This window comes from Lithobates pipiens, unplaced genomic scaffold, assembly GCF_037356315.1.
Source record: "Lithobates pipiens isolate NorthernLeopardFrog02 unplaced genomic scaffold, aLitPip1_a1.2 Scaffold_8, whole genome shotgun sequence".
Taxonomy (NCBI): Eukaryota; Metazoa; Chordata; class Amphibia; order Anura; family Ranidae; genus Lithobates; species Lithobates pipiens.
Window position 1 is genome coordinate 39,251,866 of NW_027507903.1, and position 6,000 is coordinate 39,257,865.

The following is a 6,000-nucleotide window of genomic DNA, read 5'->3' on the forward strand; positions in this document are numbered from 1 at the left end:
TTAGTCGCAGATAGAGGGGGTAGTCCGTAGCACGACTTCATCCATTTACTGATCCAAGGATGGTCCGGTGCCGTCCCATCTGAAGGGAGAGGCCCAGCAGCTGAAGAACCCAGGGGAGGACACTTTCAGGTGAAGACCGTGCGCAAGGCCGGTTTCTCCGAAGGAGCCTGGAGGCTTAGTTGAAGGATGCAACCTGGATCAATACTTATACGGTATTGCCGGATCGGCTGAGAGAAACTGGTACCGTATGCCAGTTCTTTAAATGTATCCACATCCCTCTGTAATGCTCAAGTGTATCTCACAAGTCTGTGGCAGAGACTTTGTCGAGCATCCCACCGGCCCACCAGCGTCATATCCAGGCCACAGGAACCTGCACTGGGGAGCTACAGTTCATTGAGGGAACCATGAATGCCAACATGTACGGTGACATACTGAAGCAGAGCATGATCCCCCCACCTCCAAGATGACTACAGCCTTGCTAAAGAAGCTGAGGGTAAAGGTGATGGACTGGCCAAACATTTTTCCAGATCTAAACCCTATTGAGCATCTGTGGGACATCCTCAAATGAAAGGTGGAGGAGCACAAGGTCTCCAACAACCACCAGCTCCGTGACATCATCATGGAGGAGTGGAAGAGGACTCCAGTGGCAACCTGTGCTGTGAAGCTCTGGTGAACTCCATGCCCAAGAGGGTTAAAGCAGTGCTGATAAATAATGGAGGCCACACAAAAAATTGACACTTTGGGCCCAATTTGGACATTTTACTTAGGGGTGTACTCACTTTTGTTGCCAGCAGTTTAGACATTAATGGCTGTGTGTTGAGATATTTTGAGGGGACAGCAAATTTACACTGTTATACAAGCTGTACACTCACTACTTTACATTGTAGCAAAGTGTCATTTCTTCAGTGTTGTCACATGAAAAGATATAATAAAATATTTACAAAAATGGGAGGGGTGTACTCACTTTTGTGAGATACTGTATATAATAACTTTTTTTTATTAAAACATTGTACAACTGTTTTTTTTTCTTATGTAAATCTTATGTAAAAAATGTTTTAGTCTTTTTAAATAACAAACATGTTATACTTAGGCCGCGTACACACGGGCGGATTGTCTGGCCAACTAAGTTCGTCAGACAATCCGACAGACAGTCCGTTCAAAATTTGCATGAACGGACTTGACCACACACGATGAGCAGACAGTCTGCTGAAAGCGTGCGCGATGACGTCTACAGCACGTACGACGGGACTAGAAAAACGACATCCTATACACTGCAATGCAACCTTCGGCCGTGTAAATCCTTTCTGAGCATGCGCCATACTTAGTCCGTCCAACTTGCCTACACACGAGCGGACTGTCCGCTGAAACCAAGTTTGGACGGACAAAACCAAGTTTGAACGGACTGTCTTACGGAAATTCCGTAAGACTTTGTTAGTCAGATTGTCCGCTGAAAGTTGGACTAAGTTGGACTAAGTTGGACAGACAATCCGCCCATGTGTACGCAGCCTTACCTGTTCTGTGTATTGGTTTTGCACAGAGCAGCCCCGATTCTCTTCTTCTCAGGTCCCCCACCAGCGCTCTTGGACCCTCCCCCTTGCCGAGTGCCCCCATAGCAAGCTGCGTGCTATGGGGGCACTTGTGTCTGCTCACTCCCGAGCTGCCTCAGCCCTGCTCCCACCTCACTGGCAGTGATTGACAGCAGCAGGAGCCTATGGCTCCTGCTGCTGCATCTCAGCCAATTGGGTGGGAAGAGACTCAGGAGAGCTTCGGCTTAGGAGGGTATTGGGGGGGGTGGGGGGGCTGAGGGGGAGCTGCACACTGAAGGTTTTTTACCTTCATGTATAGATTGAATGAAGGGAACAAAAATCTTAAAGTGGTTGTTAAGCCACTTAGTAAATACATGCAATCTCCTCTGTTAGAAAGAGTCCTATGCTGCAGTGTATGCGCTTTGTAAAAAATATGCCCATTTCACAGGGCCGCTCAGCACTCACGTGACTCCTCGCTGCTCCCTTTACCGATCTGACAGCTAGAGCGGGAGGGGCCAAGACATCAGCTAGGACAGGACAGGAGCAGTGAGGAGTCAAGTGAACATTGAGCAGTGCTGGGAATTCAGGTAGAAATGTTTATTTTTTTACAAAGCACATACAATGCAGCATTCCAACAGAGGGTATTTCATGTAATTTACACTGTAATTTCAGCAGGGAGGGAGGGGGGAGAGGACAGAGCAGGGCTGCGGATGACGGTGTTAGGGCTCAGCAGCCATGATAAACCGTGGTCAGTTTACAGGGGGTAGGGCAGAACCAGGCAGGATCAGACAAGTATATCAGGTGATACAGGGGGCAAAATGACACCGCACAAGCACTGTGCTGTTTCACATGCTTTAAAGTAACAGGGTCCAATTTTTTTTTTCAGGGTGGGGGTTGGGAGGAATAGTGTCCCATCGGTGGTATCAATGGGTGGATTAGCATCCCATTATTGGTATCATTGGGAGGAATTGCGCCCCATCATTGGGAGGGATAGTGCCCCTTCGTTGCTATCATTTTGAGGAATAGTGCCCCATCGTTGGCATCATTGGCATGGATAGTGCCCCATCGGTGGTATCATTGGAAGGAACAGCGTCCCATTATTGGTATCATTGGGAGGAATTGTGCCCCATCGTTGGTAACATTGGGTGAAATAATGCCCCTCAGTCCCATCATTAGTATCTTTGGGAGTAATAGTGCCTCATTGTTGGTATCATGGGGGGGGGGGATAGTGCCCCATCATTGGTATCATTGGTAGTTATAGTGCCCCATTGTTGGCATCATTGGAAGGGATAGTGCTCCATCATTTGAATTATTGGGAAGGATAGTGCGCCATCATTGGGATGTACACATCGTAATCATTGGGACGGAGATCAAGTGGTTAAACATAGAATTCCAATGAAATACACGTCTAATATGGAGTGTAAGTAACTAATGAAAACTATACTCCTCAAACTATTTTATAGCTGTTGATTGCAGTGATAGGAATGTACAGACAATGGATTTTAGATAAAAGGTTACTTTTCTTTTTTTGCATACCCAAGAGCTTTGCTTGGCATTGCTGCTTACACTGACAGAATGGTATTTCCGTACTCCATAGGCCTTGTGTCTTTGATAAAATCCATTATCAATTAAAAAAAAAAAAAAAAAAAAAAAAAAGGAAACATCCTTTGTTCTCTATCATTTCATCAGGACAAGCTAAGTTTATATGGATGTCACCAGGTGAGTGTCATACACAGATTGTTGGTAGACCCTAAAGAACTTCACAGTGTTATTTTTTTTTTTTTTTTTTTCAAAAAGGATATTATAATAAAAAAGGGAAAAGTAATTCTAAGTAAATTATGAATATCTTGATTACGGATCACCCACTTTATCCAGAAAAATAGCAGCTGTCATACCTTTTCCTTTAGTAATAGATTGGTTTGTGCAAAAATTATAGCAGCAACACAATCAATATTATTGGGATTGTTTTTTAACAAAAATATGTAGCAGAATACATATTGGCCTAAATTGATTAAGAAATTCTATTTTTTTTATTCCTTTACGGGTATGTTTTATATCAGAATGCAAAAAATATATATTTTTTCAAAATTGTCGATCTTTTTTATAGTTTATAGCGCAAAAAATAAAAACCGCAGAGGTGATCAGATACCACCAAAAGAAAGCTCTATTTGTGGGGAAAAAAAAAAGACATACATTTTGTTTGCGTACAACGTTGCACGACCGCGCAATTGCCACTTAAAGTAATGCAATGCCGTATCGCAAAAAATGGCCTGGTCGTGAAGGAGGGTAAACATTCCAGGGGTCAAGTGGTTAAGGAGGAGCTGGAAGATCTCCATGATGACGCAAGAAGTGGGCAGCCAAAAATGCAAAGTACCAATGCAAATGTGGACAGAGTGTGAACCCTCGTACGCTCGTGCTGGTGCGTTTTCTTTGATCGTTCAGCATGAGTTCATAGAACTTGGTACAATGGTCAGCCAACATTGGTAAATGGAAATTCTGAAAAGGTTGTGGGAATCTGTTCTGAGGAAAGGACTGGAACACTGGCCTGATAAGTGTATTCTCCATCACGACAATGCTACTGCCCAAAAATGTTTTTTATTTTTACAGTTCATTTTGGTAAATAAACTGTTACACCTCCTATATTCAATAAATGAGAAGTACAGCCAAACCAGCTTTGGTTGTACTGCTCCAGTTAATTCTGCCCTGCTGTGACCTGCTTTCAGCAGACAGCAGGGGCGTTGCTAGGTGGCAAAAAGACCAGGGGCTTCACCCTGAAGTCCAAGCCCAGCGAGGGGGGGGTGTTACCTACCCGACGCACACTGACCTACCTGACACTGACACACGTTGGCCTACCTGACAAACACTGACCCACACGATATACATGGACCTACATGACCCACACTGACCTACCTGACATACACTGTCCCACACTGACCTACACTGACCTGACATACACTAACCTACCTGAAATACACTGACCTATGTAACCAGACTTCAGGTGACCTCCTCCTGCAGCTCAGCCATAGTGTGTGGCACACCCATCACACGCAGCAGGCACTCCAGAGCCATGATGACAGGAGAGGAGAGCTGCCCGCCCATGCACTGAGTGGGGATCTTCTGACAGTGGTGCGGTGCCTGCATTGTAATTCCCGCCTTCTGGGCCTGCAGTGCCTATGATGGACGTCACACGTCCCGCGGTCCCCACATTGGACCAGTGGGACACCCATCATAGGCGCTGCAGGCTCCAGAAGGCGGGACTTGCTATGCCACTCGGCCACGCTCGGCAGCGGCACTCAAGGCCATGCATGCCCGATATCCGGGGCTTTTTGGGGACCCACTCAGGGCTCCAGCCACCATAAGCCCCCCCCCCCCGCCGATGCCACTGGCAGACAGGTTGAAGTTCGCTTTTGGCTGACATCACAGAGCTGGTCCTGGCTTGTGAAAGATCGTAACCATATGGTCGGGATACGCCCACATTCCTGGACCGGAACCAGGCTCAGCCTCTCAGCGAGCCTCTGGGAACCTGAACAAGCCTTTCCCACTCTCTCCACAGCCCAGCTCTCCAGTGAGCACAGGGGGTGGCAAAGGAGACCAACAGTCAGCAGCTCTCTGCTCATGGAGCACTGCGAGCTGAGCGATCAGTGGTATTTGATCGCTCGGTTCTCAGTCTTAGAGCCAGCGAGGGGACAGGCGCAGCATCCACCTAGGCATTTGATACTTAAGAAATAAAAAAGCTCTCAGTGACCAGTGTCCAAGACATGGTTGTGTTTTTTGCCTCAGTGACCGTTCTATAGTACAGTTTCCTTTCTTGTATTAAGAGAGGTATCACTTTGCTCCTGTACAAATCATTAGTAAGACCTCATCTGGAATATGCAGTTCAATTTTGGGCATCAATTCTCAAAAAAGGATATCGTGGAAGTGGAGAAAGTGCAGAGAAGGGCAACCAAACTGGTAAGAGGCATGGAGGAGCTCAGCTATGAGGAAAGATTAGAGGAACTGAATTTATTAACTCTTGATAAGAGGAGATTAAGGGGGGATAAGTTCAACATGTACAAATTTATATGGGGTCCATATAGTGAACTTGGTGTTGAGTTATTCATTTTACAGTCAACAAAGAGGACAAGGGGGCACTCTTTACATCTAGAGGAAAAGAGATTTCATCTCCAAATACGGAAAAGTTTCCTCACAGTAAGAGCTGTGAAAATGTGGAATAGATTCCCTGCAGAGGTGGTTCTGGCCAGCTCAGTAGATTGCTTTAAGAAAGGCCTGGATTATTTCCTAAGTGTACAGAATATAATTGAGCACTGACATTTATAGGTAAAGTTGATCTGGGGAAAATCCGGTTGCCTCTCAGGGGATCAGAAAGGATTTTTTTCCCCTGCTTTAGCAAATTGGATTATGCTCCGCTGGGGTTTTTTGACTTCCTCTGGATCAACTGTGGGTATAGAATTGGGTATATGGGATTGTATGATAT